General features: G+C 36.7%; 1 pseudogene; it reads right to left on the bottom strand.

Moving 5' to 3' along the window:
- Nucleotides 1–9885: 9885 nt before the first annotated feature.
- LOC131513195 (glyceraldehyde-3-phosphate dehydrogenase-like) lies at nt 9886–10479 on the bottom strand (annotated as a pseudogene).
- Between the last annotated feature and the right edge of the window lie 944 nt (nt 10480–11423).

The following is an 11423-nucleotide window of genomic DNA, read 5'->3' as shown; positions in this document are numbered from 1 at the left end:
ATATTTTAATGTGTGTACGTGTGTGTGTGCGTAAGACCTCTAATGCTTTTAGACATTAGAAAGTAATATTATAAAATATTGATACTAATTGAATGCTAAGGAAAAATTAGAAATGAGTAAGGGACAAAGTAAAAATGTTCATTTTTCCCTTTTGTCCTTTGAAGAATGAGATCCAATAGATACAACTCTGAACAGTGACAGTACATTAAATATCTATTGTAACATAACAAATTTCTCAAAACTTAGCAGCTTAAAACCACAAACACTTATTATTTCACAGATTTTGAGTCAGAATCTGTAAGTAGCTTAGCTAGGTGCTTCTGCTTTAAGGTGTCTCATGTAGTTTCAGTCAAACCATTGGCCAGGGTTGCAGTCTCATCTGAAAGCTTGACGGGGAGAAAAGTCTGCTTCTGATCTCATTCACATGGTTGTAGGCAAGCCTCAGTTCCTCCTAGAATGTTGCATTGAGGGCCTCATTTCCTTTATGGCCGCTGGCCAGAGACCTCTCTCAGTTCCCAGTCATATTGGCCTCTCTATAGGGAAGCTCACAACATACAAGCTGACTTTCCCTAGAGTGAGTCACCTCAGAGACAGAAGGCCCTAGGTAGAACCCACAGGGATTTATAACCTAATCTTGGAAATGACAAACTATCACTTTTGCTGTATCCTGATGTCATACATATCAACTCTGGTATGAAGTGCGAAGGGACTTCACAGGGTTGTAAATAGCAGGAGCCAGGAATCATTGGGGGCCATTTTGAAGACTAGCTACCACTGAGGGAAAGTTGTTCTCCTTATTTACTGACAAAGAGAGTGTTGCTACCGTACCTTATTTCTAAAGCTCTTGGGGCTATATTCTCTGCTTTGGGTGGTGATTTCTGTGACACTAGCCTGTTAACTCACTGAAGTTCTCATCTTACTGATTAGCTCGTACAAAAGACATAAGGTGTTGGTCTAAGCAGACATTTGCTTACTTTTTCTCCTGGTTTTCCCCATAGAACATTTAATCTGTTTCATCAGCCCTTCAAGGTTCTGAATCTCTCTGTAAAGTAAATTGAAAGGAGGCTTTATTGAGGATATTTACATAAGGTATTAGAATTCCCTTTATGCCATTTCACCTCTAGAGTGCACCTTTTAGAACTAGTCATCTGCATCCAACGCTGGGCTTTAAAACAGTTCTTTTGCAATTTAGGGCCCCCTAGCTCTCTTTTGTGAGCAAAAGAGGAATTGGCTGAAACTGGGATCATTTCCAATAGACAGTTTAAGAAAGGTCGTTGTTGGGTTATCTCTGTGACCAACTGACATGTATAATAAGATTTGAAGTCTTGGTGAAAATAGTAAGTTTAACATATCAAATAGTGGCTTATCAAAGTGATCACACTTTGTTGGCTGGAGGAGTTTTGTCTCATTTAAATTGTGTATATTTTTCACTCAGAACAAATGAATGAAAGAGTATTTAGGCTTTCCTCCTGATTCCTCCTTTCCTCCTGATTTTTTTTTTTTTTTTTTTTTTTTGTCACCCAGGCTCCAGTGTTTGCTGTGTAATTGATTCTGAGCATCTGATAGATGGCAGGCAAGCCACAACCCCAAGGTCTCTTTCCTGAAACTGCCTTATTATCTCTTTCTATATTTATTTTGCCTGTATTTTGGAGTTGAATTTAAGTGCTTGTGCCAATATATCATATATCAATACATGATTGCTTTTTCTACTGCCTTAAGAGTGGCAGGAGAGAACATAGCTCACATCTATAGAATGGGGTTACCCTTTTAGCTTCTTTAATCACATGTGGCAGGTTTGTTATTGTTCTTAACTATGTGCTACCTCCCCAGGAGGTATACCTCCATTCCCTTTGCCATGTGACTGCCAGTACCTTCTTATAGGCAGAATATGCTTGCCATGTCATTATTAAGTTTGGCCATGTGCTTTATTTTTGTAATAGCAGAAATAGCCCTCCATCATCAGTTTGGGTCCCAGAATAAGGAAATATGTGGAGCAGGACTGAACAGAGTTGTAGCAACTCTCAAACATGTGAGTGAGAAATGCATGTTTATTGTTGCAAACAATTTTTAGATTTTAAGGTTGTTTGTTTCCATAACCAAAGCTGATTACTACACCATAATCCTGTGAAATGGTCATGTACCATGATGGATACATATCATGGCTGCCAATCATAGAACAGCCTGTCTCCTATAAAAAAAGGGCTGCTGGCACCAGCCATCATTTCACACATTTGAAAGTAATAAGGAACAGCATTTTCAACTGTGAAGAATATTTATAAATGTACTTGTTTTCTGTCTCTATAAAAAAGAGGATTCAACAGGCTAGATGATGTTGAGCAGCTTAAGTTCAAAAAGAGAAGTGTGGTATATGTTAATCTAGTATGAGAGTTTGACATTATAAAGTTTTCAGAAAAGCACATATTTAGAAAACCTACGGGATCATCATTTATTCGCCTGTCAATTATTATTCCCATGAGAACTAGGAAGATAGTAACAGGAAGGGACAGATTCATGGATTTTATAGCAGGGAATGCACAAAGGGTTGCAGGAATTCTTCAGAAAGAATACAGACTTCTGGTTTCAGGAGGTGGTGAAAAGTCAGACTCATGGAGGAAGTAACATTTTAATTGGACCTTGAAGGGAGGAAAGGAGGAAGGAAGGATGGAAGGACTGACTGAAATTATGAGGTTTTTTTTTTTTTTTTTGAAATTATGAGGTTTGAGAGAGGAAAAGATACTGAAAATTAGATCCATGAGCAAAATGTCAGAGATGAAAAAAAATGGGATGTTTCTTTTTTTTTTTTAATTTTTTTTCAACGTTTTTTATTTATTTTTGGGACAGAGAGAGACAGAGCATGAACGGGGGAGGGGCAGAGAGAGAGAGGGAGACACAGAATCGGAAACAGGCTCCAGGCTCCGAGCCATCAGCCCAGAGCCTGACGCGGGGCTCGAACTCACGGACCGCGAGATCGTGACCTGGCTGAAGTCGGACGCTTAACCGACTGCGCCACCCAGGCGCCCCTTGATGTTTCTGAGAAACAATTAGCATTTCAATTGTAATGCAGCATAAAGCCAATGGAAGGTAAATAGGCCCAGGTGCCTGTATAAAAAGTCTTGAATGTCAAACACTTGAGTTCAGGTTTTGATTTCTAGGAAATGGGGAAGCATTGAATAATTTCAAGTAGGGGAGTAACTATTGTTATTACTCAGAAAGATATATATGGTAGCAATAAGTAGTATATTTGACTTCTATCCATTTTTCCTCTATCTTTCCCCTTTTCTCAAAAATATACTATGAAAATTGTTACTTGGGAACCTTATCGAATTGAGTACTTCTTGGAGAATTCTGATCTTTGGTAAAGCAATCTTATTAAGTTTTGCTTTCATCATTTACCTATCTGTTTGGAAACATTGTCATTCCTTCCCTCCTGTTTGTCAATTCTAAATCTATCACTTGGTTACAAGCCTCTCTATAAAATGTCAAGATTTATGGTCAGACTTTTAGGGTGAAGACATGAAATCCTGCAATGAATAAAAGACTAGGAGATGACAGGAAGGACATAATGAACTTCTAGTAGCCATGAAAGGTAATGTTTTCCTCTAAGAAGGCAGCCCAGCCATTTTACATTTGAAGCTCATTGTCTGTGGGTCATACACATAAGTGATACTACCGATGTTTAACCCAGGTGTGCTTTACTCTAAAGTCACTTAAAACCTTTACTACTTCCTGATATTGGAGGGAATAGGAATTTAACAGACATACCAGGACATACCATATATCATAGAAAGACCAAACTTTTAGTAATTTGTTCTAACATCTGGGGCACTTTAAGTTTTGTAGATTGATTCTAAAGGCAAATATTTAGCATATTGCTTAAATTATTTAAGATACACCTTAGAATGCATAGTGTATTCTAGTCTTCTGTGAAAATTTACTGTTTTTTTCTCTGTTCTTGGTTACCATTATTTACTTTTGTTCTCCCTATAGTTCAGTCTAGTAAAAATGGGAAAACAAAGCAAATATGAAAAAACAAAAAGTATCTCTGAGTCTATTTCAGAGTTAATGAGGACAAAACTGAGAAGTCTATATCCTAGTTTCCAAAAGGGCCTAGGGTCAGTGGTAGTGGTGTAGTAAGAAGATCCCAGGTCAGAGACAGGTGATGGCTTTTCAAGAGAATAAGTTCAAAGGGCAACTATCAGGGACATGTGAGGAAAAAGTAGTTTTCCAGGAATGGAATTGAAGAGGGGATCAATTTTCATGTAGGTTGGAGAAAGGCCTCCATGGTTTTTTCCCCTTCAAATTTTCTTAATGTATAATTTACATAAAATAAAATATACCCATTTTAAGTATACAAGTATGATGAGTTTTAATGAATGTATAACTCACATACCACCAAAATCAAGACATAGAAGACTTCCGTTATCTGCCCTGACCCCCCTCTGCAAAGTAACGATATATCTCTTCCAGTCGATTCTTTCTACCTATGACTCCAGGCAACCAACTAACTTGTAACTCATGGTAAAATAGCTTTGCTCCTTTTAGAATTTCCTATAAATGAGATTATAAAGTATGTAACCTTTTGTATTTATCTTTTGTTCACTATAATATTTTTAAGATTCAAAAATCTATCTTCCATTGTATTGATATCCTACATTTGGTTTATCTATTTGCTTCTGATTAGATATTTTGATTGTTTCCAGTTTTTGGAATCCATGAGAATAAAGCTGCCTATCAACATTTAGGAACAAATCTTAATGAACATATGTTTTCCTTTCTGTTAAATAAATTCCACCTAAAAGTGGAATTTTTGGGTCACATATAAGGTATATCTTTACATTTTTAAAGAAAATCTCAAACCATTTTTCCTTTTTTTTTTTTTTAACTTTATTTATTTTGAGAGAGCAGAGACAGTGCGAGTGGGTGAGGGGCAGAGAGAGAGGGAAATAAAGAATCCCAAGCAGGCTCTCCATCACCATCATGGAGCCTGATGTGGGGCTTGAACTCATGAAACCATGAGATCATGACCTGAGCCAAAACAAAGAGCTGGATGCTTAACCAACTGAGCCACCCAGAAGCCCCTCAAACCATTTTCCAAAGAAGTTATACATTTTACATTCCTACTAGCAATGTAGAAGAACTCCAGTTGCTGTACAGCCTCTTCATCATTTGGCATTGTTTTTTTTTTTTTAATTTTTTTTCAACGTTTATTTATTTTTGAGACAGAGAGACAAAGCAGGAACGGGGGATGGACAGAGAGAGAGGGAGACACAGAATGAAGCAGGCTCCAGGCTCTGAGCCATCAGCCCAGAGCCCGATGCGGGGCTCGAACTCACGGACCGTGAGATCGTGACCTGAGCTGAAGTCGGACGCTTAACCGACTGAGCCACCCAGGTGCCTCATTGGCATTGTTTTTTTTTTTTTTTTTAATTTAGCCATTCTAGTTAGTCTGTGTAGTCTGACTTAATATTGAACATCCTTTCATGTGCTTATTGGCCATTTGTATGTTTTCGATTACAAATTTCAGTTCAAATCTTTTGGGCATTTAAAATTGTGGGTGTATGGGGCACCTGGGTGGCTCAGTCAGTTGACCTTCTGACTTTGGCTCAGGTCATGATCTCATGGTTTGTGGGTTTGAGCCCTGCTTTGGGCTCTGTGCTGACAGCTCAGAACCTGGAATCTGCTTCCGATTCTGTCTTCTTCTCTCTCTACCCCTCCCCCCCCCCATGCTGTCTCTCTCTCTCTCTCTCTCTCTCTCTCTCTCTCAAAAATAAATAAACGTTTAAAAATAAAATAAAATAAAATTGTGGGTGTATGTATGAATTTTTATTTTTAAGTTTAAGAGATCTTTGTTCTACATGTAAGTCCTTTGTCAGATATATGTATCTCTTAATCTGTAACTTTTCCTTTCATTTATTTACAGTTTTTATTGAAGAGCAGTTTTGATTTTTAATGAAGTCAATATAACCACAGATGTCAACATTTTATTGTATTTCATGCTTGTGTCTTGTCATGAAATCTTTGCCTTCTCCAAGTTTGCAGAGATTTCTGCCTGTTTTTTTCCCCCTAGAAATTTCATAGTTAGACTAATTAACTATTTTGAGTTATTATTTGTACATGGTATCAGGTGATGGTTAAGTTTTAGTTGTTTCCATATGGATATTGAGTTGTTTCAGCACCATTTGTTGAAAAGACTTTCTTTCCCCCATTTATTACTTTGTCATCTATATTTCAATATAGACTATGATATACTATATCAAGTGACTATGTGTGTAGGAGTCTGTATCTGAGTTTTATGCTCTATCCCATTGATCTATACATCTCTTTTTACTATACTTTCTTTTTTATTAATTTTTTAACATTTATTTTTGAGACAGAGACAGAGTATGAGTGGAGGAGGGGCAGAGAGAGAGGGAGACACAGAATCCGAAGCAGGCTCCAGGCTCTGAGCTGTCAACACAGAGCCCAACGCGGGGCTTGAACCCACGAGCTGTGAGATCATGACCTGAGCTGAAGTCAGACGCTTAACCGACTGAGCCACCCAGGCGCCCCAGTTACTATCCTTTCTTGATTACTGTAGATTTAATCTTCTACCTTCCATATTTGTTTTCAAAATTGTTTCCCCATTCTAACTAATTTCTTTCCATTTCCATAAAAAACTTTAGGTTATCTCATCAATATCTATAAATTAGCCTTCTGGGATTTTGGCTGGGATTTGTTGAGTCAATAGATTAGTTTGGGCAAAAATGACAATTTACCAATCTTGAGGATTCTGTTCAACTTATATCTCCTTTTATTTAGGTTTTCTTTAATTTCTCTGAACATTGTTTTAGAGTTTTTAGTGTACAGGTCTTATGTTTCTTTTGGCAGATTTTTCTGTAAGTGTTTTATAGTTTTGGATGATGTACTGATGTAAAATTTTATATGTTGGCCTTGCATCCTGAATTCTTTTTAACTTCATTTATTAGCTTTTTAGGTGATTTCTTAGAACTTTCTGCATAGAGTAAATTTCATGTGCAGATAGACTCCTATTTGTCCTATGTTACTGTTCGTTCTAGAACTTAAAGTACAACATCAAATTGAAGTGATGAGAGAGGAAATTCTTACTCTCACCTTGTTTCAGTTTTATGGGGAAGGCATTTAGTTTTTTCCATTAAGTATGATGTTTGCTGTAGGCTTTTCAAAGATTCCATTTATTGAGTTGAATAAATTCTTTGCAATTCCTCGTTTGCAGAGTTTTTTTTTTTAATCATGTATGAGTATTGGATTTTGTCAAATACCTTTTTTCTGCATCTATTCAGATGATTGCATGCTTTTTCTCTCATTTTAATCAACCTTACATTCCTGGATGAATTATCCTTGGTTATTCTGTATGTCCTTAATTTGATTTGCTTATATTCAGGATTTTTCTGGGACTGGAATTCTTTTTGTGGGAAGATTTTAAATTACAAACTCTGTTCCTATAAATGACATAAGTATACTCAATTTATTATTTCTTTTTGAGTCAGTTTTGGTAATTTGTGTCTTTCAAATAATTTTCTTATTTGTGTTGTCAAATTTATTGGGATAAGATTGTTCATAATATTCCCTTATAATAACCTCTTAACATCAGTCGCTTTTGCAGTGATATTCTTTTCTTTATTTTTCTTGATTATTGGCCTAGCTAGATGTATTAAATTGATCTTTTCAAGACCCAGCCTTTATTTTTATTGATTTTCCCAATTATTGGTCCATTTTTTGTGTTACTAATTTTTGCTCTTTTATTCTTTCCTCTTTCTATCTCTTTGGTTTTACTTTTCTTTACTAGCTTCTTAAGACAGAAGCTCTGATCATGGATATTAATATTTCTTCTTTTCTTATAAAAGCTTTTAAAGCTATAGATTTCCTTCTAAGCACTGCTTTAGCTGCAACTAAGATTTTGATAAGTTATACTTTCATTTTTTTTTTCAAATATTTTCTAAATTCCTTTGTGAGCTTTTCTTTGACCTATGGCTTATTTATTTTTATTTTATTTTATTTTATTTTCAAGTTTATTTATTTTGAGAGAGAGAGCAAGCAAGCATGGAGGGGCAGCGAGAGAGGGAGAGGAAAAATCCCAAACAGGTTCCATGCTATCAGCACAGTCATGTCAGCTCGATGCTGTCAGCTGCTGCCCCTGATCTATGGCTTATTTCGAAGTATTTTATTTAATTTTCTCATATCGGGGTCTTCTACATATCTTTTTGTTATTGATGTTTTATTTAAATTCATTGTAGTCAGATAATGTATTTTGATTTATTTTAGTATTTTATTTTATTATTATTTTTTAAAGTTTATTTATTTTGAGAGAGAGTGTGAGCAGAGGAGGGGCAGAAAGAGAGGGTGAGAGAGAGAATCCCAAACAGGCATTGCACCGTCAGCCTGGAGCCCCACACAGGACTGGAAGCCATGAATCGTAAGATCATGACCTGAGCCAAAATCGCCTCAGGATGCCCAACTGGCTGAGCTACCCAGGTGCCCTTATTTTAATATTTTAAAATTTGAACAATGTGAACGTACACTGAATTGTACACTTGAAAATGGTTAAAATGATGAATTGTATGTTATGTATATTTACTACAATAAAAAACGTTAGCTATAATATAGAGTATAATAGTTTTTGAAATTGTATATGAAGAAAACTGTTGAGATTTGCTTTAATATCTCAGGTCCACCTGGTCTATAATAGCTCTTCCAGTGTCAGTGTATATGCTGCTATTGCTGGCTACAGTGTTGGATAACTGTTGATTAGATCCAGTTTGTGGAGAATGTGTTGGGCATATCTTTTGTATCCTTACTGATTTTCTGCAGAGTTGTTCTACGAATTACTGAGAGAGGAATGAAATTAACTATAATTGCCGATTTTTCTGTTTCTCCTTTCAATTCTATTAATTTTGCTTAGTGTTTTTCTTTGTTTTATTTTGTTTTGTTTTTGAGCTTTGTTCATGGGTGCATGTCTATTTGGGGTTAAGGGGTTATGTCTTGTTCATGATTGACTCCTTTATTATCATGAAAAGTCCCTTTCTCCCCCTAATGACATTTCTTGTTCTGAAGTCTACTTTGTCTGATATTAATATAGCTACTCCAACTTTCTTATACTTAGTGATGGCATAATATATCTTTCCCCCCATGATGTCTTTTATTTGAACCTATCTATGCTTTTACATTTAAAGTGTGATTCTTCTTGGGTCTTTTTTGATGTGTTTTCTTTATTCCAATCCGCCCACTTACCTTTTTTGTAACCATTAATGTGATTGAGTTAATCTATGATCTTGCTGTCTGTTTTCTATTTGTTTCAGGGTTTGTTTGTTTGTTTGTTTTTTGAGGGGGGTGCTTTTCTTTTTCTTATTGGTTGTTTTCTTTCTTTTCCTGTTATCTTTTTGGCTGAGTATTTTTGATATCACTTTATCTCCACTCAACTTATTACCTGCAACTCTATTTATTTTAGTGACTGCTTTGTGTTTGAAATTTATTCATGCATATTTAAATCATATTATTATATAAGTTAATATTATTTATATCTCTTCTCTACTTTATGATAATATACTGCTATTACTCTCTCCTGTTCTTTGCACTATTTGTATCATACACAGTTATTAGCTACTGTACATTCATAAATTCCAGCATATTGTTTTTATTTTTGTTTTAAACAATTATTTTTATTGTGGAGTGTGGTTACTCTATTGATAATATACGACAACATAGGGCTCTCTAGGCCACTCCCCTTCTGTGGGGAATCTATGATAGAAATTGTGTTGACGATGAGAGATTCTCACTGTGTTAGATTCAGTTGAGGCAGGGATTCTCCAGAAGCTGGAGATCTCTCTCTTCCTATTTTACTATTACCAGGACTAGTGGTCCAGGGGACTCTTATTCCTTGGATGCTATGCAGATTATAAGGTATACCACCTTGTTTCTATAATCAAATTGATTATCATATCAGGAAATGAGTTTGACAAAGTGATCATGAGGGGAGTGCCAGCCTCGTCATCAAAGGTAAAAGAGTAGGTGTCATTGTTAACATAACAGGAGATACCCTCATTCTCAAAGGGCTCTCTAACACCTGCTTCATCATTTTTTTGGGATGTCCTCATACTTGGCAGCTTTCTCCATGCAGTAGGTCAGACCCACAACCAACACATTAGGGGCGGAGACACAAAAAGCCATGCTAGTGAACTTCTCAGTCAACTTGGGGATGATCTTGCCCACAACCTTGGCAGCTCCAGTAGACATATGAATAATGTTCTGTCATGCCAGTTTCCCAGATGGGCCACCCACAGTCTGAGTGTCGGTGATGATATAGACTGTAGACTGTAGTCCTTCCATGATGTCAAAGTCATCCTGGATGACTTTTGTTCAGGAGGCAAAGCAGTTGGTGGTGCCGGAGGCATTGATGACAGTCTTGAGAAAGTTGTCATAATTCTCATGGTTCTGGTATGGACACTGTATTGAGGATGGGGGCATCACAAATATGGAGGCACCAGTAGAAGGGGTAGAGATGATGACCCTTTTGATTCTAGCCTTCAAGTAGCCCCAGGCCTAATAGATTCCACAGCATGTTTAGCACCAACAGTATTCCATATGTTGCTGACATCTTGCTTTAGAGATAGAGATGGCCTTCCCATTGTTGACAAACTTCTTGTTGTCAGCCTTGATTGTGCCACTCAAGTTGCCATGTGTGAAACCATAGCGTAATGTGTTAGACCATGTAGTTTATGCACTAAATGAGACATTGATGACGATAATTTCCTACTTGTTGAAGTTAAAAGCAGCCTTGGCATCCAGACGCTTAATATGGACAAATCTATTTACTCTGACCTTAACCATCGTGTCTCGGGGATGTGACTGACACTGCACAGTAACGTATGGCTTTTGTGGAATAGGGAGAAGCCAAGGGCAAATTACCTTTTAAATAACTTAAAAATGAGGACAATATTCTTATGTATTTACTCCTACTTACCATTTTTGGTGCTGTTTATTCCTCTGTATAGATTCAAGTCTTCATCTGGTATAATTTCCCTGCTCCCAATGGTTTCCTTTAACATTCCCTCTAATGCAGATCTGTTGGTGGAAAATTTTTTAGAGCACCACGTTTATCTGGAATCTTATTTTACCTTTGGAAGGGTATTTATGCTGTGGCCCCAGGATTTTAGCCAGCAGAGGACGCTCTGCCTCTCTGCAGTTTCGGATGAGGCTAGAAGCTGGACCTTTTGCCGACCTCTAAGCTCTCACTGAAGCTGGAGTCCTGATCATGACTCCAAGTCAGCTGAGAGTTGTTTTAGTTCAAGGCTTGACAAGAAAAGAGAACAGCTGCTGTCTACAGTCTACTAGATAAATGAAAATATTACCAGGAAGTGGTAATAGTTTACTTAAAATAGGTCAGCAGAAATTTGTAGTATCATTCAAAT

The sequence above is a fragment of the Neofelis nebulosa genome, chromosome 5 (assembly GCF_028018385.1).
Source record: "Neofelis nebulosa isolate mNeoNeb1 chromosome 5, mNeoNeb1.pri, whole genome shotgun sequence".
Classification (NCBI taxonomy): Eukaryota; Metazoa; Chordata; class Mammalia; order Carnivora; family Felidae; genus Neofelis; species Neofelis nebulosa.
The sequence above is the reverse complement of the archived record's forward strand: the minus strand, read 5'-3'. Positions and strand labels throughout refer to the sequence as shown.